The following is a 27,222-nucleotide window of genomic DNA, read 5'->3' on the forward strand; positions in this document are numbered from 1 at the left end:
CACAAAAATTCAAAATACACATTTGAACTACATATTGTAAACTGTCAAAAGACCTCTAATGGTGCCTTTCACTGACTTGAAGTTCTCATAGAAGGTTCCATATAACTCTATCACTTCTATAACAAGTTTTACTACAGAAAGAAACAAAATCAAAGAGGAACCACAGAACCGCAAATCGCAAAGATGAAATTGACCTTGAGACATTAATTACTCCCTTCCTCAGCTGCTCCTGGTGCCTCCACCTTTACCCCACACCACAGCCCAAAGAATATTTTTCTTTTTAAGCCTCAAAATATGAGATACCACAAATTCCCAACATGAGCAATTGCCCCTTACAGAAAATTTGACTTACAAGTGACCTATATATATATAAATGGCTACTTCCTGCCCCTTTTGATTCCACACTCACAGGTAGCAAGGCTAAACCCTCTTAAGGTACCCCTCAGTCCCCTCACCCTTGCTGGGAAGAGCCCCCCATCCCACAACCCACCCCCTGCCATTAATGTACCAATTCTCATGGGAGCATCTTCCCAGTAGAAGTCACTGGAGTCCCTGACTCTATTCCCAGTAGACAAACCTCTGCCTCACTCCTTCTTCAAGCCCCCAACTTTGTCTAAATAAAACAAAAATAAGATAGGAAAAGCACCAAAGTTAAAAGGCATGTATTTATAAACATACAAATATACAAATGCACAACATATACATATGCATATGTACAAAGATTCATAGGTATACCTTTATGTGTGTTATATGCACATGAAATTTATAGATACAGATAAACATATGTATAGGGAAGAAAAATTCTTGACATGTGAAACCAGATAGAAAGTGTAGTAGGCAGAGTTGGTGCCCCACCAAGATCTTCGTTATTGAACTGGTGCTCCCATCCCCTGGTTGAGATGAGGGCTAATAGTTCTGGGCTGTACCCTTCCCCATCAAATTACCCCGAGCTAGAGGAGAGGCATTGCCCAAAGATGTTAGGCTGTTAGAGTCCCAAACAAAGGGTCTGCACCACATCCTTAAGGTAGGACAACTCTTGGTGTCTTTCATGCCCCAGAGTTCCATGTGGGATCAGACTGAGGCTGGGCTTCAGCTAAAGCCACATTTTGCCTGGCTTCTGTCTCAGTCTGCTACACTTACTCCCTGCCAGTGTCCACCTGAGAACACTGCTTCAATAAATCTGTTGCTCGAGAATTCCTGTCTCTGGTTTGGCATCTAAGGAATCCAATCAAAGCCAGGGAGCAGCAGAGGAAATGACCAAATATAAAATCAGAAGAAAGGATATGAGTTCATACATACAAAGTCATCTGTTACTTTGGGAGTTTACTAAAGAACATGTCAACTGAATTGACAGGAACTGATATTCCTGTCAACTCAGGAATACCACTGAGACGTATTCTGCTGTTCTTCCCAAGAGGGAATTGGACCTAGGATGCAATTGTAGAGGAAACACAAGTGCTAGATTGGGGGGAGGGGTGGTGTCATGGCATGCTGGGCTGCAAAGGACAGAAACACACCCAAGCTGGTTAAAATTAATGGAAGTGGTGGTGGTGGAAATGAAGATACAGATTTATGAAATCCCAAGAAAAGCTTGTTAATCAACCTCAAAAAGAATAAAGAAAAGGAGAGTACTAGGACCTCAGCAGGATTTTGTGGACCTTCCCTTTCATGCACCACCTGAACAGATGAAAGGAACAGATGCTGTTCCTTTCTTTTATTTATTTATTTATTTATTTATTTATTTATTTATTTATTTATTTATTTTTGGCTGCATTGGGTCTTCGTTGCTGCGCATGGGCTTTCTCTAGTTGCAGCGAGTGGGGCTACTCCTCATTGCAGTGAGCGGGCTTCTCATTGCGTGGCTTCTCTTGTTGCAGAGCACAGGCTCTAGGTGTGCGGGCTTCAGTAGTTGTGGCTTGAAGGCTCTAGAGCGCAGGCTCAGTAGTTGTGGCGCACGGGCTTAGTTGCTCCGCGGCATGTGGGATCTTCCTGGACCAGGGCTCGAACCCATGTCCCCTGCATTGGCAGGTGGATTCTTAACCACTGTGCCACCAAGGAAGTCCCTCCTTTCATTTTTAATAATAAAACTCAGGCATTTAAAATCTCAAGTAAAACCCCATAGAATTCTAGGAAGATGGCTGAAGTGGCAGCGGCAGTTTGGGGGTCTATCTGAATCCCTACACAAAAACTAACAGAGCAACTGGAAAGCAAAACCAAAAGCCCATGGACATTTACAATAAAACTAAGTGACAGAATGAATGGATAAACAAATCATGATATGTATCTACAATGGAATATTACTCAGCCATAAAAAGAAATGAAGTAAGGATACATGCTGCAAAGTGGATGAACTTGAAAACATTATGCTAGGTGAAAGAAGCCAGACACAAAAGGTCATATAGTGTATGATTCCATTCACATGAAATGTCCAAAATAGGTAAATGTATAGAGATAGAAGGCAAACTGGTAGTTGCCAGAGGCTGAAGTCCAAGGAGAATAGGGAAAGATTGCTTAATGGCTATGGGATTGTCTTTTGGAGTGATGAAAATGTCTTGGAAGTAGATAGCAGTGATGGTTTCCCAACATGGTGAGTGTACTAAATGACACTGGACTGTACACTTTAAAGTGGTTAATTTTATGTTATATGAATTTCACCTCAATTAGAAACAAAACATTCCCAGCCAAAGCACTAAAATAAATAAATAAATAAATGAATGAATAAATAAATAATTTTTAAAAAAGAAAAGAAGAAAACAAAACTATGTGACGAGGCAGTCCTACACATCAAAATATAAGTGGATGGGGCCAAATTGCCAACAGCCTCTAGATCTGTAAGTTATTGGTGTCTGAATAAATGAAAGCAAAGGGAAGCAATAGGGCATCTGACAAACCTGAGAAGAGGAAAATATCACAAAAGTAGACAGATTTCCCTGGGAAATGTGAAGGGTCCATTTGAAATCCACAGCTGGAAGGGGTCATGCCTACTCCAGCAGTAGATGCAAACAAGGAGCCGTCCAAGGAGTCCTGAAGAGGCTGGGGCAGTGTAGCCCCTGTGAACTCTCACAACTGGCCCCCAGGCTACCTTCCAGAACAGAGGTCCAGCCTGAAGAGAAACTACTAGAAGAAAAACAAAACTGAACAGAACAGGAGCAACAGAGATGAAGGAAAGAGATGGTTCAGATAAAAAGGCGCAAGAGGAAGAACAGCCAGGAAATCTCAGAAAACAAGCCTCCATTTTATTGAACATGTGAAAAAAGAAAGGAGAGGGAGTTTTGTGAAGTTGAAAAGCTTTCTGAACTCAGTTTTTGTCTAAAGTTCAGGAAAACTAAATTCATGTAAAAATGAGTAACTGAAAATATTAAGGTCAAATCTACAGAAGTGCCACAAGAAAAAAGAGAATGGGAGAACAGTAACATCCAGCATGACAGAAATATGTGCTCAAAAACCAGATCAAAACTGTAATGGACTGTTTCAAAATGGGCTGGAAGATATTATGAAAACAACCAAGACATAAATCAGCATTAGAAAAACTCAAAAGTTATGTGGTAGAATTCAAGAAAGAATTAGAAATAAAAGGAAAAAATCATTTTAAACATGAAGACTGAACTGGATGAATACAAGAGACAACACACATAATAACTAATGCCTTATGAGAAATAGAAGGTTAAAAGGAGAAAATATTTTTTAATTTTTTTAGTCTTTTGATTTGTGTTTTGCTTTTGGGAGGGGTTTTCTTCACCCATTTTGCTTACTCTCACCTACCCCATAGAAAATATTTTAAATTAAAGGCAAGTGAAGTAAGAGATAAAAAGGATTTAAGAGAACATGACAGATATTGAAGACAGGCAAAGTCCAATTTACAGATATAGAAAGTTCCTTTAAAAGTAAATAAACAAAGGAATAGAATACTTAGAAACTTTATTTCTAGAAAATTTCCCTGAAATTAAAAAAAAATGTATAATTCTCAAGTGCATGAGAACATTGGACCAGAACAACTGACACTAAAATGTATTCTAGTAAAATTACTAGGCTTTAAAGAAAAAGAAGAAATTTGAGGAACATCTAGGCCAAAAAAGAGCACATGATTTATAAGAGAAAAAAATCAGATTATCTTCAGAGTTTTTAACAGCAACATTTTATGGGAGAAGAAAATAGACTAATATCTTTAAGCTTCCCAAGAAAAGAAAATGTGAGCTAAGGATTTTGTATCCTGCAAAGCTGTTTTCAAGTATAAAAGGCACACAACAACTATTATCAACATTTCAGGGAGTACTGTTCCCATGAGCCCTTCCTGTGGAAACTACTAAAAACAAGCTTGAGACAGCCAAAACGACAAAAAAGACATAAACATGAGGACTACTAGTGAGCAAACATAGAATAACTTACAGAACACAGACTAAATGAGCATTCAAAGGGAAAAAGTCTAAGGAGTAAATGGCTATATATCTGACAATGAAGACATAGTGCAGCCGTAAAAAAGTGGGAGAGTGAGGATAGCATGTACGAAATAAAACTAGCAATAACTGTTTTCAGTAATCAGAATGGTGAAAGTATCATTGGCATTGTTATTCTGAGATTACTGTATGAATAATGTAGGATAAAGTAAATGTAGAATTCTAATTCTATCATCCCCTGTGCCCTTAAGAAAAAGAAAGAAGGGGACTTCCCTGGTGGTCCAGTGGTAAAGAATCCACCTTACAATGCAGGGGACGCAGGTTCAATTCCTCGTCAGGGCACTAAGATCCCACATGCCGTGGGGCAACTAAGCCTGCGTGCCACAACTACTGAGCTTGTGCACCTCACCTGGAGCCCACATGCCACAAATTACAGAGCCTGCGCACTCTGGAACCCGTGCGCCACAACTACAGAGCCTATGCACCCTGGATCCTGTGCACCACAACTAGAGAAGAGAAAACCCGCATGCCACAACTAGAGAGAAGCCCGTGTGCCACAATGAAGAGCCCACGCACCACAACGAAAGATCCCGCATGTCTCAACAAAGATCCCACGTGCCACAACTAAGACTTGATGCAGCCAAAAATAAATTAAATAAATAAATAAATAATTAATAAATAAATCTTTAAAAAGTAATAAAGTTACTCCATGTCTTAGAAAAAAAAAAAAAGGAAGATAAAGATTTAATATAGAAGTAAAGACCCTGTATTCCTAAATTTGAATTGGAAATTTCAGTATGAATTTACAAGGTTAGATGTATGTGTATATGTCTATGTACATATGTGTGTGTTTATATGTGTGTATGTATGTGCGCACATTTATATGTGTGTATCTGTGTGTATATCTCTGTGTGTATGTATCTATGTGTATATGTTATGTATGTACATGTGTGTGTTTACACGTGTGTATGTATATGTGTGCATTTACCTGTGTGTGTATAGGTGTGTGTTTGTGTGTGTACATGTATACATGTATATCTATGTATATGTGTTTATGTGTGTGTGTTTATATGTGTGTGTGTACATATTATGTATATGTGTGTGTGTGTGTGTTATTATTTTTCTCTCCTTTAGCTCTGGACACTGAAAAGACCCAGAACAATGACCTACTGAAAATCAGTGAGGGCCCCCCAGTACCCAGATTGCTGTCTTGAAATATTATTTCACACTAAAAGAACTTCTTGGAGAAATGGCTTATTATTGGTCTGAAGAAACAAATATATAGGATGAGCCAAGGATGTAGCAGAGAGTCAAGATGGTATCAAAGACTATTAGGGTCACATTAAGGGAATCAGGAGTCAATTTGAAGAGACAGGCCAATTTTAACTTCAACAAAAATAAGAACTACGGTGGTTTGAAGTCTATCAAATATGTCTAAATCCATGAGATTATAATGTTTAAAATCATATTAATAATTAGTCATCTCAGATGACAGGAATCAAATCCACTGTCTTAAAAACTGAGTAAATAGGACTTCCCTGGTGGCGCAGTGATTAAGAATCTGCCTGCCAATGCAGGGGACACGGGTTTGAGCCCTGGCCCGGGAAGATCCCACATGCCACTGAGCAACTGAGCCCATGTGCCGCAGTTACTGAACCTGCCCTCTAGAGCCCGCAAGCCACAACTACTCAGCCTGTGTGCCACAACTGCTAAAGCTCGCCCGCCTAGAGCTCATGCTCCGCAACGAGAGAAGCCACCGCAATAAGAAGCCTACGCACCGTAACGAGGACTAGCCCCCGCTCGCCGCAACTAGAGAACGCCCGCGTGCAGCAATGGAAACCCAATGCAGCCAAAAATAAATAAATAAATTTATTTTAAAAACTGAGTAAATGGGGCTTCCCTGGTGGCGCAGTGGTTGAGAGTCTGCCTGCCAATGCAGGGGACACGGGTTCGAGCCCTGGTCTGGGAAGATCCCACATGCCGCGGAGCAACTAGGCCCGTGAGCCACAATTACTGAGCCTGCGCGTCTGGAGCCTGTGCTCCGCAACAAGAGAGGTCGCGATAGTGAGAGGCCCGCGCACCGCGATGAAGAGTGGCCCCCACTTGCCGCAACTAGAGAAAGCCCTCGTACAGAAACGAAGACCCAACACAGCCATAAATTAATTAATTAATTAATTAATTTTTTTAAAAAACTGAGTAAATAAAAGGAAAGAATCACATATTTTTCTTGTCTTTTCTATATGAACTGTACCACTGGATAGAGGAGGGCAAGCATCTCTTTATAAAATTATTCTAGCTACTAAATGAAAATAAAATAATAAAATTAGAGTTACCACGATTTTTCAGTCCTCAGTGAATTAATGCAACTAGGCATTGCATATTAATATCTCCTAAATCAAAAAAGCAAAATAAATATGATAGCCCTTCTTGTAAATGAAACACCAACACTTATGCTGTTTTCAAAGGGAAAGAACCTGAGTCTAATCTAGAACTTCATCCTGCTGCTAATTTTCTGAAAAGACAGAGGACTGATGAACATGCAATCAGCAAAATCCAGATGGAGGAAAAACCTACAGGTTAAACACCCTGGGTTCTTCAAAAGATAAATTACAAGCAAAAGAAAGAGTTTAAGTGATTACAGACTCTGAGAGAGAGACTTGCATGCAGGAGGGTTCATTGGGGAGTGAACTAAGGAACAATATCTGTAAGGAGGTGAGGGAAGCAGGATCAGGCAGAGGGGGAAGTTGAGCTATGGGTTAGTCATAACAGACACACAGCTGATGCCACAGCAGAGCACAGGAGCTGGGTGGCCCTTCACAGTTATTCAAATTGACAGAAGAGGACCAAACCAGGCAGGCAGAGTTTCTTTCCACATGAGCTTCCCCAGTAGGGTCACTTACTTCAGCAAACCAGAAAGGAGAATCTGCTAACAAAACAGTCTTCTATAATGTAACAATCACAGAAGTGACACTCTGTCACCTTTGCCATATTCTATTGGTTCGAAGCAAGTCATAGGTGTCCACTGAAGGGGATAGAATTGTACAAAGGCATGGACGCAAGGATCCACAGTGCCCCTGGCAGCTGGATGTATGAGTGCCTCAGTCCTGAGTAAGGAATGGAGGGACCACCACAATATCTATTTTAAGGAGCAAACTGTAGATTAGAAGAGACTTCTAGATCTGAGAGGCTTCTAAGGTTTTTGGTTTTGTTTTGTTTTGTTTTAATGAGCAAGACTAAACCACAGGGTCTAGAATGCACAGTTTAGTAATAAAAGAAGAAAGAAGCTCAAGAAAGTGATAAGTGTAAAAGTCAGGATAGTTATTGGGATTGGACAAATGAAGGGGCTTCAGAGTTGGCTGACAAAGTTCTATTACATGATCTGGAGGGTAGTTATAAAGGTATTTGCCTTATTATAATTCATTAAGCTATGCATTTGTGTTCTTTTTTTTGTATCTGTATTTTATTTTAAAACTTAAAGGTTAAAGGGGACTTCCCTGGTGGCGCAGTGGTTAAGAATTCGCCTGTCAATGCAGGGGACATGGGTTCGAGCCCTGGTCCAGGAAGATCCCACATGCCGCAGAGCAACTAAGCTGGGGCGCCACAACTACTGAGCCTGCGCTCTAGAGCCCGTGAGCCACAACTACTGAGCCCACGAGCCACAACTACTGAAGCCTGTGCACCTAGAGCCCGTGCTCCGCACGAGAGAAGCCACCGCAATGAGAAGCTGGCACACCGCAGTGAAGGGTAGACCCCACTCAACGCAATTAGAGAAAGCCCACGCACAGCAACAAAGACCCAATGAGCCAAAAATTAATTAATTAATTTTAAAAAACAAAAACATAACTTAAAGGTTAAGGGAAAAAAATCCCAGGATAGAAATATGATTAATCCAGTTGAGACAATTGTCCAGTCTCTTGAATCAAGTGATAGCTAAAGAATGTAACAAGATCCTTGAAAAACATGGCCACCTAAGCCCACCCCTTTTAGCAGGGCTATAGCAAATGGCCAATTTCAATAAAGGATGAGTGAGCAAGAAAAAATGAGCAGGACCTCTTACAACTCCAAACATTTTATTTTTGGTAGAGGCAAGATGAAAAAAGTGGTGTCCAATGGTATCACTTCCAACTTAGAAGCCCTGTTCATTTAGAGTAATTGAGGTCAAAAACATGTGGATATTTTCTAGTATTACCCAAGCAGCCATGTGGGTGATGGAATAAAGCTGTGTCAAAATTTTTTGGTACCATGGTAATAAGAGGTTATACCAGTGAGAATGTTATTTGGCTATAAGCAACAGAACCAGTCTCAAACTGGCTTAAACAAAAAAGAACTTTAATCCCACATAACAGAAAGTCTGAAGCTGAATAAAGCTTCAGGGTTGGTTGATTCAGCAGACAGAAGATATCAAGAGGAATCCAGGTTCTTTCCTCTCCTCTCTTCTGCCCATATCTGACGCCTCTCAAAGCTGGATCAAAATGGCCAAATTAGCACCAAACGAACATCACACCATGAAACAATGTCAGGAGGAAGAAGGTGTGTCTGTCTCTTCCTTTGACTTTTTCTTGGGAGGCAAAACTTTCCTTGAAAACCAGCTGATAGATTCCCTTTCACTGAGTCACGGGCTTAGTTTTAAATAAATCATCATCAAGGGGCATTAGATTCCCTCTAGACCAGTCACATCCACCCTGGAGCTGGGGTGGGGGGAGGGGTCAACATTTCCTGACCACACAGCTGTACGGGGTTGACTAAATACCCAAATAATATCACAGTTCTATTAGGAAGGAAGGAGGAAATGGATACTGGGGAGGCCATTAACAGTGTAACTAACAAGCAACCAGCAAGTGCACCACATAAATAAATCCTCCATCTGTGAGCTTTGTTCCTTAAAAGGCTCAATTACTGGCCACAAAACCTTAGCAGACATGTGGGGGGGAAAAGTGAATGTTTTACTAACTCCCAATAAGGTCCCTGTCTTTAGAGCTTTCCTTCATCCACAACTGGGTCAGCAGACCCCCACCCCATCACTCCCATCTCTTCCCTGCCTCAGCCCCTGGAATGTCTCTTTCCAGTAATCAGGGAGAATTTAAGGACCATAACACAATGCCCAAGTTTAGTCAGCCCTGATATTCATCTGCCATTCTCTGAACCTTCACAAACTTCCTTTCTTCAGTAAGTCCTAATGAGCCAGGCATAAGGCCTTGCTACTAATGGTAAAAATTATGAGCTTTGGAGTCAAACAAATATGGGTTCAAAATATAGATGACCTTTACTTACCATCTGTGTAACATTACACAAATTTCTTTTTTTTTTGCTGAATTATAATTACCATAAATATTATATTAGTTTCAGCTGTATAACATAGTGATTCAGTACTCTTATACATTATGAAATGATCACCACAATAAGTTTAGTTGCCATCTGTCACCATACAAGGTTACTGCAATATTATGACTATATTCCCTATGTGTACATTACCAGCTGGTGACTTATTTATTTTATAACTGGAAGCTTGTACCTCTTAATTCATTTCACCTATTTCTCCCATCCTCCACAGCCACCATTTTGTTCTCTGTATCTATGAGCCTGTTTCTCTTTTGTTTGTCCATTTGTTTTGGTTTTTAGATTCCACATATAAGTGAAATCGTGCAGCATTTGTCTTTCTCTGTCTGACTTATTTCACTTAACATAATACCATTCAGGTCCATCCATGTTGTTGCAAATAGCAAGACTGCATTCTTTTTTATGGCTGAGTAATATTCCATTGTATATATAAACTACATCTTTTTATCCATTCGCCTATTGATGGGCATTTAGGTTGCTTCTATATCTTGGCTATTGTAAATAATAGTGCAACAAGCAGAGGGGTGCATATATCTTTTCGAATTAATGTTTTTGTTTCCTTCAGGTAAATACCTAGAAGTGGAATTGCAGAACATATGTTAGTTCTATTTTTTAATTTTTTGAGAAAACTCCATGCTGTTTTTTGTAGTGGCTGCACCAATTTACAATTCTACAAACAGTGCACAGGGTTTCCTTTTCTCCACATTCTTGCCAACATTTGTTATTTCTTGACTTTTTGATAATAACCATCCTGATAGGTGTGAGGTGATATCTCATTGTGGTTTTAATTTGAATTTCCTTGATGATGAGTGATGTTGAGTATCTTTTCTTGTGCCTGTTGACCATCTGTACATCTTCTTTGGAAAAATGTCTATTCAGGTCCTATGCTCATTTTTGAATTAGGTTCTGTTGGGTTTTTTTTTTTTTTGATGTTGAGTTTTATGAGTTCTTTATATATTTTAGTTATCAACCCCCTATTGAATATATTGTTTGCAAACATCTCCCATTCACTTGGTTTCCTTTTCCATTTCATCAATGGTTTCCTTTGCTGTGGAAAGGTTTATAAGTTTGATGTAGTCCCATTTGTTTCCCTTGACTGAAGAGACACATCCAAAAAAATATTGCTAAGACCAGTGTCAAAATGCTTACTGCCTATGCAGGAGTTTTATGGTTTCAGGTCTTACATTTAAGTTTTTAATCCATTTTGAGTTTGTTTTTGTATATGGTATAAGAAAGTGGTTCAATTTCACTATTTTGCATATAACTGCTCAGTTTTCCAAACACTATTTATTGAAAAGAGTTTCTTTTCCTCATTTTATATTCTTGCCTTTTTTGTCAAAGATTAATTGACCATAAAAGCATGAGTTTCTTTCTAGGCTCTCTGTTCTGTTCCATTGATCTATGTGTCTGTTTTTGTGCCAGTACCATACTGTTTTGATTACTATAGCTTTGTAGTATAATTTGTATTAAGGTGTTTATACATCCTGCTTTGTTCTTCTTTATCAAGATTGCTTTGGCTCTTTGCAGTCTTTTGTGGTTCCATACAAATTTTAGGATTATTTGTTGTAGTTCAGTGAAAAATGCCATTTGTATTTGCATTTAATCAGCAGATTGCTTTAGGTAGTATGGACATTTTAACAAAGTTAATTCTTCCAATCCAAGAGCACTGTGTATCTTTCCTTTTATTTGTGTCATCTTCAATTTCTTTCATCAGCGTCATAGTTTTCAGTGTACAGGTCTTTCACCTCCTTGATTAAATTTATTTCTAGGTATTTTTTATGCAATTGTAAATGAGATTTTTTTTCATTTCTCTTTCTGATAGTTTGTTATTAGTGTAGAGAAATGCAATGGATTACTGTATACTAGTCGTGTATCCTGCAACTTTATTGAATTCATTTCTTAGTTCTAATCGTTTTTTGGTGGAGTCTTTAGGGTTTTTTATATATTGTATCAAGACACTGAACAAATTTCTTACAATTGGAGATGATAGTATCTCCTCCTGGAATTGTTGTGATAATTAAATAAAATAAAACAAGTGACATGCTTACCAAAAATTCCTGGCACAAAGGAAGCTTTTGATAAAAGTTAGTTTTCATTATCACTTTTTCCAGGAACTTGATTTGTGCTAATAAAATCATCATGCTGCTATTTCAAAGTATAACCACCCCTTCACAGATCACTAGCTGAACTTTTGGGGATTTTTTTTTTTTTTTACAGCAATAGCAATGATTTAATAAATGTATTGGGAATTTTTCTCCTAAATTTGTATTTGTTTATTTATCCATCACTTCTGATCTTAGTTTTATCCATCTATTTTATTTCTTTCTCCCCTAAATCTGTTTATCCCATCTGAAAAATGAATATTTAAATTATAATATGCCAAAGATGCAATCCATTATAGCTTACTGTGCTAAAATAAAAAATGATAATTTCATGATCTGAACTGATATTAATGTGGATGATTTCAAATCTTAATTGTGTATGGCTGACGTCTGCACTAAGATTAAACAAAACTGAATTTTGAATCATGAACACGTAAACAGACTGATCCACATAGAAATGCTGGAGTAGAACTCTGTTCGATAATTCTAGCTTGTGCACAACCTGCACAGCTATATGGGCAGCCATGGGTCCAAGATACTTAATTTCTCTCCTGGACCATTTCAGTAACTCCTGCCTCCACTCTTGCCTCCCTAGAGTCTATTCAAACAACAGCCAGATAAATCTTTTAAAAACAGCAATTAAAACCCTCAGTGTCTTCACTTCATGCTCAGAATAGAATTCAATATTCCTACTGGGACCAGCAAGGCCTCCCATGATCTGGATCTTTCCAACTCTCCCAGACACATGTCCCCTTCTCTCTCCTCTTTCACTTTTTCCCAGCTGAGTTTATCCTCCAACACACCAACTCTTCCCCTTTACATTGCCTTCACACTTTCTGACCCTTTGTCTAGAATCTTCTTCCCCCAGCTCATCGCATAACTAATTCTTTCCCATCATTCAAATCTCCTCAAATATCGCCTGCTCAGACACACTGGGTCTAACCCCCTACCTAAAACAGCACCCCAACCCTAATGTCTTATCTTGCTTTATTTTTCTCCTTACTATTACAACCTGACCTCGCATTTATTTACTGTCTGTCTCCCCTCCTAGAATGTAATCTCCATGAAGGTAAGCATTTTGTTTTGCACCTCTCTACATCCCCAGCTCCTAGACATGTGTCTGTCACATAGTAGACACTCAGTTAATGAATTTATACCACAGTGGTAAAAGCTGGTCACAACACAATCACTGTGATGTTTTGTAGACAGTTGGGAACCATCCTTATTTACTTATAATGTTTGCAATATAATGTTTGTTATATAGATGATGTTGTTTTTATTCTTAAAACCCTTTCAAGAGTGTCACTGAAAGTTCTGGTGTTCAAAACAAACACAAAGGGTTTCTAAATCAATCTAAAATATCAAAGAAATTATTGAGCAAAAGGGTTAGACAACCTGATACATTGAAAATAAATACATGTTAGATATACTGTGCTTTTACATCAACTTAATCAGTATTAAAAATATACTTTATTTTTTACATTCGTGGGAATAGCCTGTGGAAATAAATGACCATTAATGGCCACCAATGAAAATCAGAGAAGCACTCGTGTTGTAAGATTTATGAATGTTTTCAAGTCATGGAAAGGAAAAACGTCAGCTTTCAGCTCCTAGCTTTGCAGTAAAAGGATATAAAACAGCAGCGTAATTATGTTCCGCAGATGTTGTGCTAATAAGTTTCCCGTTGTATATTAACTCAACTGGGTGCTGGGGGGCAGGGGGCAAGGAGGGAATTGATATATTCCCATATTCAGTGGTATTAGTTCATAAAGAAGGGTAAAACATGTTCTGCTATACTGCATGTACTCCCAGAGTTAATTCCTAATGAAAGCAGAAACCCATGGTCTTTATAGCCAGAAATATCATAAGTGACAAATTCCTTCAAACTATTCACCATACCTGATTTGAACCTTTTTTTTTTTTTCTGTCCATAACTTAAAAGAACACAATCCAAAACATTCCATTACAGATGCCCCATGATGAATTAGTGGCATGTTAATAGTGACTTATAAAAAGAGAGAAAGCCATTATAAGTTATGCTGCTTCTTGAAAATTCTTTTGCCAATAAATCAGCTTTTTAGAAAGTCGGTCTTTTTTCTGCATTTAGGCAATAATTTGGCTTTTCAGGCTGGAATTAGCTGCATAAGGTGTCTACATTCCCCCTGCGATAGGAGTCTTCTACAAGTATTTAGCACAGTATCCTTGTTTCAGTGTTCAAAGAAGACTTTCGTCTTCAAAGTAATACTTCTCCGCCATGGACGGGTCACATTCTTGTTTCAGCGCTCACTCTCATTGAACTCCTGGTAAAGATCTTTCTTTGAAATGGCTTTCTTGGAGCAACTATAACCCAAAAAGACAGTTAACGCCAGGAAAGAGTAAAACAACATGACAAAGAAAATGAAGAAATGGGCATTGTCATATGGTTTGGATTTTGGATTTTTTTCTCTTCTGTAGCATTTTTTACTTCGCTTTCCAGTTTTCTTTCCAGTAGTTGAAAAACACTGAGAGATGCAAGAATCCAGTTCTCTTGATTCATGCTGTAGCTTTTGTCAAAAATGAAAAATGGTAACATCAACTTGAGATCAAACTAGTATCCTGTACGTTTACTCTTTGGAAGGTAGCAACTTCCCTACTTGCTGAATTCTGGCTGATGGACTGTGGATGATTTGCCCTAAAACCCTAAGTACACTGAAAAGAAATCTCAGTTTTAAAACTGAAACTAAAATGCACTTACAGACTGAATACAAATGTAAATATTCATTGCAACTTTAATTAAAACAAGTTTTACCATTAGGGTAACATGCAGACTTGACTTCCCATTTTTTTCCCAAGAAAAATAAATTGAAGTGGAAAAGGACACATCGGTTTTCTATATAGTTCTTTCAAACAAAAATCTGAGTCATACTTTTTATTTCATATATTTGCCCTTGAAAAAATAAGAGATAGAAAAAGCAAATTCTAAAATCTTCAGAATAGACTCAAAATTTAATATTTTCACTTCAGTTTCTATACAAACAAAACCATGTTCTAACTTCACTCCCAAGAAAAGGAAATGCGTTCATAAATTTCTCAGAAAATGAAATCCTTAACTGTCCTGAGCCAGGCAAACGCATGGGGACGTTTCAGATGTCTTTTTGGTGTGGTTTGTCCTAGATCAAGTCCCCTTGCTTGGTATTAGTGACCTGGGCTTCTGTGGACACTAACTTCCTATTGTGTTTCACCAGCACAGCCACCTAAAGTAAATTGTTGTTTTACAAAGTAGTGAAACCCAATCTCAGCTACAAACATGCTCAAACACACACAAACCTTCCATCTCTGGACAAACGACAATCCCAGCTGTTTCTGCCTGGGATCTAAATTCTCGTGGCCAAGCACGCCCCCTTTGAAGTGGAGAGCACCTCTGCCGACCTGCATTTTGCAAACTTTGCACTGTTTCTCTAAGCCTGACCCCTGAACTGATTGTCTGATGACTAATTCACATGCTAAGCTCGCGGTATATCAGTATCACTGGCCTGCCTGCGTTTGTCATTAAGGGTTTGTAGTGAAAAGAAAGATGAAAGAGAAAGGTGTAATATTAGCCCAGCAGCCAAACATCTTATGAGTGTGTTTTGAAAATGTGACTTATAAGAGAAATAGGCAACTCATTTTAAATAAGTCTTTCAAGTTAGGTAGAAGGCCTGTATATTTTTATTTGTAACTTCCCAAACTTTCATTCCTTTCTTTCCAAACTATTGGCTACTGTTAAAAGTATACCTTATACATGAACAACTTCACTGCTATGTGAGTTTCAAAACTGTGTTAGAAAGTAAAGATTAATTCAACAGTGCTTGCATCTGAAACTAAACTGCCTTTCTGCTACCATCGTTGTCACCAACGTAGTCTAACAGAAATTAAAAATGTATATGGATGCTCCTGATTGAAAAAGCTAAGTGGCTTGTTAAATCAAGTACCAATTTTTCTGAGTTGTTAGGATAAACTTTTGTCTTACACGTATATACAGAAGATGAAAAATCTAAAGTATTTTAATTTTTTGTCACAAAAAATAATTTCACTGAGCATCATTTTGTCCACAAGATTTATGTGCTATTAATACTGTGAAAGATAGTCTGTTGGGACAGCTTGGCAAGTGCTGCAATGAAATTCTTTAGAGAAATAGTAGGGCCTCTAACTGTGGATAATGGCTCTTTGAACACCCTTTAAAGACCCATTTCCATAGACTGGACCAATTCTTTGAAAGGAATACATAACGAGAAGTCAAATAAAAGGGGTGGGGCAAAATGAGAAGATTAAAAAGAGTAAAAGATTAAAAGAGAGAAAGAATATAAGGAAAATTCAAAAGGAAAAAAGATCAAAAAGAGGATTAACCATGTTACTTGTTGTTTTTCAGAAATTAAAAAAGTATGGAGGATAAGGAATTTGTTTCCTTTTGGCCCAAGAAAAATGCCAATTATGGTAGCTAAACTGCCCGGATCACATATCAGCATGCTTTGGAAATGTGAGAAATGGATGGGAAATATAAACACGGAGCAATAGCTTACAGTTATGTTATGAATTAAGCCAGAAAAATATCAAGATTTAGTCACTGAATAAGCTGCCAAGGTTAATTTTCCCTGATGAACTTGAGCAAGATCAGAATAGAAGCGATAGCGCTGTAGTTGCATGTTTTGTGCAACAGCCCCACTGCCTTCCAGATTCAAATTCTCCATTTTTTCATTTACAAAAAACAAAAACCTCAGGCTAAGAGAACATAGTCAACAATAATGAAGTCATGAAATCCCTTTTCGTTTCTTGATTTTTATCTGATCAGTGTCCTAGGTTCTGAGTTGAGATCTCTGACAGAGTGAAACCAGGTAGCCAACACTGCCATGCAGAATCATTTAATAATGGTCTTTGTAAATGACTACCTTTTCGCTTTTTTATTACATCATTTTGATATCAGGAATTAATCCTTTAAATTCACTTTAAAATATAGAAAGTGTTTCAGGATGTGTATATTAGTCAACTCGATAAAATTAATTTGAACATCTTAAAATGCAGTATTTACTTTATCATTGAATATGCGTACGTGTCAGACTATTTAGTTTATTTTAGTCCTGGTGAATTTATAGCACTTTTTTCATTATGTTTTTTCTGGTTCACATATTTCTTTTGGGTTTGGCTTTTTTGGTTGTTGTTGTTGCTTTTACTTCAGTTAACCTAAAACTAAAGATATTTTTAACCACAAATTCTTTTAATTGCCAAATATTAATTTCTTGAAAAATACAAAAAAAATAAATAACTTAGAAGTTCTAAAAGATAAAGCAGAGAACTAGGAAATCGTGAAAAAGAAGCTAGGATGAAGAGAAAAAATCAAAACCTGTTCTATTACACTAATGCCAAATGAATTCGAATAAAAATACAGATTTAAATTCTAAACCACGTGGTGAATTTATCTAAAAAACTGTTTATTGCATTAGGTACTCTAATGATACAGTTAATACAGTCTTTCTTAAACTCTCAGGGGCGTATATACCAGCAACACAATTAAATGGGACTTTGAATAGCAGCATCATTATCCCCTCCTTTTTTATGAACTATGTAAAATTTTTCCAAACTCCCCGATGTGTTTAGCTTCATTCGAAGTCCTCTTAAAGGCAGGTAGTACAGAATACAATCCAGAAAAGGGCATGAATTTTATATTAATTACTCCCTTTGTCAGTGGTCAAAAGGAGCAGACTGCCTGCTTCTGAGGTGGGGGTCACTATAAACAAACAACTTAGGTCAGGAGCTACTTTACCTCCCGCGGTCGCCATCTTGTGTGCACTTTGGGGGGACGGTTGGGGGGTGGGAGCCATGAGCGAGCTAAAGCAAGAAGGGCGCTAGGTTGCTGAAGGGCTGGGAAGTTGACTGAAAATGCAATAGCTTACCACAGCAGTCCCACTTCTGGAAATCCATCCTGTAGAAGCAAAAGTGCCAACATGGAAAGAGATACAAATAGAGAGAGAGACAGGGACAGAGATAGAGATATATAAATAAATTTACCCCAGCATATTTACTAGCAGAAAAAATCTGAATGTTGGTCCTTCCATCAGAAAACGGTGTAATGAATTAAGACAGATCCACCCTCTGCAGCATTATGTAGCAACACAAAAAAAATAAAGCACAGTAATGTGCAAAAAGCAAAATAAAAACAACTCCATATGTGCAAATATAGGTTTATGTATTTGTATAAGCATAAAGAATAAGCGGAGAGATACTGTTAATTTGGGGAGTTGGAGGGAGATACACAGATCCTTAACTTTTTATATATGTGCCTCATTCTAGTTTGGTTATAAAAAGTATAGAATTTTATATACATATACTAATAAAGGATCATAAGGAGAAAAAATACATGAGTTTTGCCCCGCATCCATTTTCTTTGGATCCTTTGCCCTAGAATCTGATTTTTTGAACCAACCTTTAGGCCTCTGAAAATGAAAAAGAAAATGGGGAGAGGGTGTCTGAGTAGGTAAAGGAAACTGAAGTTGCAGAATATCTGGATGATCAATGTTTCAGCATGAATAAATATAAAGTGCAAAGGTCCTGAGGTAATGGGCGCTTGGAGTGCTAAGAAACAGCAAGGAAGCCAGTGTGGTTAGGGCTGAATAAACAAGAGGATTACAACAAAGGAAGTTGTAAAGCGATCCAGGAGCCAGATTATAAAATAGGTTTGCAATTTTTTTTTTGCTGCAACTCAAAGTAAGAAAAACACTTTTGCATCACAAACCAGCACATGCTTGCACACATGTACACACACAGAGACAGACAGATCACAAACCACAGTTGAAAAACATTGATTGAATTTTATTCTAGGTGTGAGAAAACATCACTAGAAGATCTGATCTACATTTAAAATAATCACTGTGGTTGCTGCATGGAAAACAGACTTGGGTGGGGTGGTAGGAGTGGAAACAAAGATCACATTTGGAGAGTACTGAGGTAGTGGTCTAGGTATTGAGAGAGAGCAATGACTACATTAAATTGTTAGCAACAGAAATATTAAGAGGTGAGTGGATGTGAGATATATTTTTAAAGCTACTACAATGTGCTGATAATTTGGATGTGCAGCATGAAAGAAAAAGAAGAGTCAAAATGACTCCCAATTTGGGGGCAGGATCAACTGGGTGATCTTACTGGGTGCAACTGGGTGCAACTTACTGAGATGAGGAGCAGCATGATTGAATCAGACTGTGACAGAAGGGGAATGAGGAGTTCTACTTGGGATACGTTAAGTTTGAAGTGAGAAGGACCATGTGGTTTGCTTTGGCTAATGAAATATGAGCAGAAGTGAAGTGTGTCAGTCTGTTGAATATGTAAACTTGGGTGGCATCACAACCTAGACGGCTAGCTAGTAAACAAAACGAAACAAAAGGAAGACTTTGAGGGCTGGATTTTTCAAACTGTTAATCCTGGCCATGAAATTAATGTAGGGATCAAGACCAGAATTATTTTCATGAACTGGAATAAAATGAAATTAATAGAATAGGACAGGACAGGATAAAACAAGATAGAGCTGAATCGAACCACATAGGATAGGATAGGTTAGGCTAGAATAGATCAAAGGACACCACATGTACACTTGGCAAAAAACTGTAGCTATTGTGATGAGCAGTGTAAAAGAGACAGATTGTAAGAAAAATGTAATGAATGCTTGTATCAGAAAACAGTGTTTTATCTTTTGCTCACCTGCATCTCATTTAACTTGCCAGTAGGTAATGATTTACCATAACAGGATAGTTAACATTGTACCTATTTTCAGTTAGGGCATAGGAAGTCAATAGAGAAAATCCTGAGGTCATAACCTAATGCTAGACCTTCCCTCACTGACCCTTTTCTGCCTTGTTCTCTTTCTTTATAGCAGTTTATAAATTATATGAGATACATAATATTAAAAGGACTGAAGGGACCTGTCACGACCACCCCTTCCATGGTTATTTTTGTGTGTACTCAAGGATCTTGATGATGGTGTCATTTTGCGTGTTAATGTCCAAACCTCTATTTGTACTTGTGTGTCTTGGAAATTTAAGGTCTTAAAATTAATAAATCGGGGCTTCCCTGGTGGCGCAGTGGTTGAGAATCTGCCTGCTAATGCAGGGGACACGGGTTCGAGCCCTGGTCTGGGAGGATCCCACATGCCACGGAGCGGCTGGGCCCGTGAGCCACAACTACTGAGCCTGCGCGTCTGGAGCCTGTGCCCCGCAACGGGAGGGGCCGCGATAGTGAAAGGCCCGCGCGCCGCGATGAAGAGTGGCCCCCGCACCGCGATGAAGAGCGGCCCCCACTTGCCGCAACTAGAGAAAGCCCTCGCACGAACCGAAGACCCAGCACAGCCAAAAATAAATAAATAAATAAAAATAAAAGTAGCTATAAAATTAAAAAAAAAAAAATTAATAAATCACAGTTTCCTTTCTGTTCTTAAAAATTCAGGTTTTATACGATAGAATAGAGAAAAAAATGAGAGAATCTCCATGTCATCTATACTTTTGAGTGCTTACTAACTGTTACCTACTATTATAGTAAGATTCAGTACGAATAATCCCTTAAATTCAAGTTCAATGACTTGTAACACTCACCCACAAATTTTTATTGAAAGGCCATTAGGTTACAGGAAAATTACCCCATTTATTTCTCATGACAGTGCCGTAAGGGATGCGTTAATATCTCCATTTCATAGCTGAGAAAACCAAGACTTATGAGGCTTGATGAGTTGCCTATTCAGCTAATCAGTGGGATTTAGGATTACAAACCAGATCTTTCCGAAGCCAAGCCAGGTTGGTTCTTATTACACTACACCACAGCAGCTTCATCGAAGTGTGCTGTTGGCATTGCTGTCAAAGGAGGAGATTGGAAACACCCTACCATCAAAAAGGAAGTGGTTAAGTAAAGTATGGTACATACAGCAATGGCCACTAATGCAGGAGAGCTATATGATATATAGAGAAAGGTTTTTTAAAATATATTATGTAGAAATAATCCAACAACCAAGAATAAAAGACAGAATAGTGTTTATTGAATATTCTTATTTGCGTACCAAAAAAGGGATGTATGCATACATCCATATACACACCACATATATTTTCATGTGAAGAGAAAATTTGGAGCATGATATACCAGAGCCTGTTAGTAGTGGAGAGGCTGGAGAGAAGGATTGGGAATCTAGGGTAAGAAACAGAATTACTTTTCATCATTTACCAAGTGTGCTATTAACCCACATAGTCATCACAAGAGCTCTAGTTAGAATAATTCTAGATCTCTTTCTAAGCACAAGGTGGGAATGCATATCCTCCACCTTTTTTGAGGTTAAGCTGTGTGGCTTGCTTTGGTCAATAAAATGTGAGCAGATATAAAATATGTCTCATCTGGGCAGAAGTTTTAAGAGCCAATGTTCAACTCATCTATTCCCTTCTCCTGTCCCAGCCTTGCTGAAAGCATGTGCAAAGATAAAATCTCCGTCAGCCAGGGTTCCTGAGTGACCACGATGAGCAGAGCTCATTGGACATGTAGAGAAAGTTAGAAATAAATCTTCATTGTCTTAAGCCACTAAGATTTGAGGCTGTTTGTTATGGCAGTGTTGCCCAGCTTATCCTGGCTGACACAATATCAAAAGAAATGCTGATGTAAAGAAAAACATAAACCTAGTAATTACAATAGAACTTTTTAGTATTTTTAGATGTTTAAGAGGAAAAAAAAAGATGTGTTTTAAAATATAAGTCAGTTCATTCATTAAATTAGGCAAATATTTATTGAGGACCAAATATATCCCAAGCTATTATTGGCACAGGAGAAGTACCATTAAGTAGGACAGACAAGATCCCTTCTGTCACAATTAACACAAATAAGTGAGCAAGAAAATATCAGGTAACGATGTGCCCTCTGATGAAAATAAACTGCATAATGTTATTGAGAGGGAACGGGTGACTAGTTTGAGAGGTCTGAGAGGCCTCTGGGAAGAAATCACTTCAGCTGATGGTTGCCATTGTGATGATAGTTCTAAAACCACAAGGAAGTTTTCTTTTAAACTTCTTTGTAGTCTCCAGATTTTCTCTATATTTCATTTCAAATCAGAATAACACCATAAAATAAATAAATAACAGTGAATAAAAGGATGGGGTGATAGAGCCCTCAGTTAGAAAACCCAGGAAGTCCAGCCTTCCTTGGGAAAGTGAAGGACCATATTCAGTTACACCTGCAGATGGAACTGATAGAGTCCTAAGTGGATGCAGAAGCCAATGTTGGCACCTCTCTAAGTGGAGGAGGCCACCAATTGAAAATTTATCCCATAAAACATCAATCAAGATAGCAGTAAAAGGGATGAAATGTGTACACACGTAAAAACAATTGAAAACATATTTGCCTAATTATATAGACAAAGATATCAAGATGAGTGCTGAAAGGGGATGAAAACCTAGGAGATGCAGAATCGCTGCTCTGATGGTACCCAACTCCAGGGCTAGTAACATGGCCTCAGGGACAAATGCTACCAATTACAAAAACATTAAAGAGTTAATAAAGCCTGTGAAGTGTTTCCAAAGAAAGGAGGATCTGAAAGAAGGAAGCCACAATTCCGCTTTTATCAGCAATTACTCTTTCATATTTTTGTATCAAGCTAACTTTATTAAATCATTCTGCAAAGGTCAAGTGGGATGTGTCTTTCCTGAACTATTTTCATATTTCATGACACGGACTGAGTAACTGGATAATATACACTGTATTTCCAAAGACTGAAAGACATTTATGCCCAAGTGCTGATTTCCTGTGGTGTGATATTGGTCACTTAGACAATGGGGTTTTATATGATGCTGTGTGTGTGTAGTAACTCAGCCAATTCCTTTTTTGTGCATGAAAATCTTCCAGTTACCAGCTGTCAGAAATACAATTTAACTGCTTATCATTAGAATAATGAATTAATTCCAATTCATCTCTTCAGCAATAGGGCATCATATCCTCAGGTTGCCACTTCTTCTGAAATGAAATAAATTACTTGCAAGGCATAAAATCCATTTAGCTGCTAGGATAAAAATTTATGAAATACCAAAGTTACCTTCCTCAAGATGTCTTCTTTTCCCTAGTACTGGGGAAAAGCTTGAGGCTCTGAAACGCTGATCAGCCCAAAAGAGGACCCCAATATTTAAATCTTTACAATCATTTTGAAAGTGACAATGAAACAACAGTGCACTATATTTATATAGTACCTTTTGTCCAAAATTTTTTAAACTTTTCAAAAATACCTTGTCTATCTTTCAGCACCGCTAACAAGTAGACATTGTCTGCTGTGTTATCCTCAGTGCAAAGAGGCTAAGAAAACCAAAATATTACCCGTGGTTATGTTCGGGTTGTGTCTCTTTAGATGAGTTTTTGTTTGTTTGTTTTAATCTTTCTAGTTTTCTATGGTTTCTAATTTTTCTTTAATGGACCTTTAGTATTTTTACAATGAAAACAGAATTTTTAATGTTCTGAAGTAAATACTAACAGACATCACTACCCTTATAATAGACCCCATAGGGCAAGGATTAACATCTTTTCTCTGTCTTACTTTCACCAACCCATCGGCCTCTATGCAGCACACACGTCTTCATTAAGAAGTAGAGTATCAGGGCTTCCCTGGTGGCGCAGTGGTTAAGAATCCACCTGCCAAAGCAGGGGGACACAGCTTCGAGCCCTGGTCCGGGAAGATCCCACATGCCGCGCAGCAACTAACCCATTACATGCGCCACAGCTACTGAGCCTGTGCTCTAGAGCCCACAAGCCACAGCTACTGAGCCCGTGCACCACAACTACTGAAGCCCGCGCGCCTAGAGCCTGTGCTCCACAACAAAAGAAGCCACTGCAATGAGAAGCCCGCGCACCGCAACGAAGAGTAGCCCCCGCTCGCGGCAACTAGACAAAGCCAGCGCGCGACAATGAAGACCCAACACAGCCAAAAATAAAAAAATAAATTCTTTTTAATTTCAAAAAAAAATAAAAGAAGTAGAGTATCAGGTCCTTTATCTACTCCCAGTGGGGAGGGAAAGAAAAATTAATGTTTCCTGAAGTTCACAATAGACACCAAACCTGTGTTAAGACACATAAAATTAACTCAGTTAATCTCACCACCCTATGAATTATTACTCACTTAATTTTGAAAATGGCAGCTCAGAGAAACTACTGCCTGGAGAGCATAAGTAAATAATCATAGGAGATTGAATGAGGATCCAAATCCACATCTGAGTGATTCCACAGCCATCCTCTTTCCAGGACGACACACGCAGGTCAAGTCTCATCATGTTACTGCCCAGGATTTCCAGTCCTGTCTCCCTCCAACACAACCTTCATGGAGGAAGGTTGACTTTCTGCTTGAAAGTCCTCAGTCACTTCTCTCTTGCATAGAGAGTCAAGTCCAAGCTCCTTACTGTGGCCTACAGGGGGCCGGGCATGACCCAGCCCAGACCAGCCTCATCTTATGCCATAGTCTGCCTCTGCAAACCAGATGCAAGGACCTAATTTCAGTACCTCAAACAAGCAAAGCTCTTTCTCAAATCCAGGCCATCACACATTCTATTCCCTCTGTTTAGAAAACTTCTCTGTTCACTTTCCAAGACCCATTTTTTCTCATTCCCTGCCAGACCTTCCCTAAAGACTCAGTCTAGGTAGGTCCCATTAATCTCTCTTTGCATCTCATTCTGTTCCTTCCCAACATTCAGCACTATTTCTAATTATACGTTTGCTTCTTTACTCATGTAGATCTATCTTCCCTACATGAGCTTCCAAAGTCAGGAACCAAGTCTATTCGTTGAACAAAACATCAAAGACACTAAAACAATTTCTGGCTAGCAGAAGATTCTCAAAAAGGTGTTTACCAAATAAATGAATAAAAGGGTTAGAACTCAGTTCTCAATGACCCCCAGTTCACATTCTAATTGTTAGCAAAATATTGAGTATTTGCCTCACTCTCATCTTCAAGAGTGTGCTGGAACACAGTTCTGCCTTCCCTCCCCATCTACACCCTGGATTTCATTGGTTTCAACTGATCCGAGTACGTGACTGCAACAAAACTGAACAAAGTTGGGGCTCTTTCAGCAAAGAAGACATATAGGAATCACCATTTAGGTAGTCAAACACTAGACCACCTCCTGCCCTGGACCATGAGGTTAAAAGCCCCCGGATTTGTGCCTGCAAAAATCTACTCACACTTTCTCCCCCTACAAATACACATTTCTATAAAATCCAAACCAAAAAGAACTAGAAATGGTCCTCTCCAAAAAGTTCCTGATATCCCCAGTAACTGCTCCCCCAGTGCCGTCACACACTGTTAGGAATCAGTCTCGCAGTGAGACATTCCTCTGTGTGTCAGCACAGGGGGTGGGGTGTTGGAGACCACTGCCTCAGACTGACCCTCACTGTACCTCCTTTGCATCTTAGAAACATACCTGTTTCCATGACAAAAGTTGCCTTGATAAATAAGCCATCATCAGTAAGGATTCTTTGGAGCAGAGGTCAGGTTATTATTTTGTTTGTGACTTCAGTCCCATTATTTTGGGAACTCTCCGTGGTAAGAGAGAATCATTTAAAACCTATGACTATATATGGCAAAGAAAAAAAGAAACTATGAATACATCTGCTCAATAAATTATATTCACATAAAGGAGCTATTTTTTGACTTCTCCATTCATGGTCATTAGAAATAATTCCTCCATTATTTCAGTAACTGGGATAGGTTAATGTGCCAGTTTAAAAGCCCAGGAGCACGTTTTACAGTCTGCATATTATGACCAATGTGATTAAATAATAATATTAATAGCTAAAATTTATTGATTGCCCACCTTTAGCCAGGCATATGCAAGATAACATTTAACCCTCAATAGAGTCCAATAAGGAAACCATCACCATTTTTCTTTCTTTACAGTATTTCAAATTAGTTTAGAGAAATTAGATGACTTATCAGGTAGCACAAATTTTAAAACTGCCCATGGAGAATTTAAAACCTAGGTCTAGAGTCCTTAAAATCTATAGCATTAGGCTACACTGCCTTCAGAAAATTACTTTCAGAGCAATACGTCATTCTTAAGGATGTGACGATGCAAAGGCATGGGAAGAGGGTTGTCTCAGAAGAATGTCCCCTACACTTTGTAACCCTGTCAAGTCCAGGAGACTGGGGTCCATTTTCAACGTCTCTCTGGAATCCCTAGGAAGAGATGATGTCCTCTCTTCTCTGGTGTGCAGTGAATCCCACCTCGGTTCTTGTCCCCGGCACCAAACAGCAGCTCTCCAAAATGATCTTTCCAACCATGTATGTCAGGTTGTGTTTCTCCCTCCTTTAACACCTGAGTCTAGCAGCCTCATAGGTACTTAGGAGGAAACTCTTACAATGGCCTTCAAGGCCCTGCAAGACTCAACCCCTTCCATCCTCTCCAGTAGCCTTTCCACCATTCACACCTAGCTGGCGATGCTGCAAATCCCCCCAAAAGAATCAATCCAGTCTCCAGCCCACTCAATCCCTTTGCGTGAGCCATGAAGCACAGCTAAAAGAGGTCATCCTGCCCTCTCCTGGGTGCTCAAGCCTGCTCCACATCCTCTCCGTGTCCCAAGACAGATCCCTCACTGCTCCAGTGAGGCCATTTTAAATGCTGGTCTCCTCCCGTTGCGCTCAGCTTCAGAGAAAACAGAGGCAGCAGAGGTGAACTCCTGCAACTTCGTGGCCTCCTCACCCACCTGCCAATATGTCTATGTTCTTCCTTACTTCCCTTACTTAAGTAGAAAATGTTTTAAAAGCTGCTCATTTTCCTGGATAAAGCCAGTCCCTCCAAATACATGCTTCATCTTATTCCCTTCCAACTACAATTCACACACCCTTCAGGTTGAGATCCTTCTTCAGAAGAGCACGTTAGGACAGTCTGAGTCGCTCTTCACTCATTTATTTATTCAACAGGCAGGCACTGAGTACTCATTTTGGGTCACACATGGGACTAGATACTTGGGTTACAATGGTCAGCAATACCAAAGAGTAGGTCTATGAAAAAGGCAGAACTAACTTATATCACCGGCATTTGGCAACAACCCTAAATCGAGTTCTTTATTCCTATCGTCTCATGTATCATCTAATACTGATTCCAAATCCATGCATGCTTGTCCAGGGCTGAGGCTCGTCTCTAGATCTCTTTGCATAAATACTGCCACTTGTCACTTGTTCTGCTTCTTGATGTTTGACACCAGCTCTCCTTACCCATAAATGATGACACACCAAAACATCATTTACTCAGAATGGTTGAGGCCCTAGTCTTCATCCCCCAAATAGATTTCCTTCTATAGAGATCTCGGTTCTGCTTCCATGTGGCAATTATGTAGTTTGAGGAGGGATTCTTCCATGGCATGTCCACACAGAGGGCATTAACTAA

Source organism: Balaenoptera ricei, chromosome 7 (assembly GCF_028023285.1).
Source record: "Balaenoptera ricei isolate mBalRic1 chromosome 7, mBalRic1.hap2, whole genome shotgun sequence".
Lineage (NCBI taxonomy): Eukaryota > Metazoa > Chordata > Mammalia > Artiodactyla > Balaenopteridae > Balaenoptera > Balaenoptera ricei.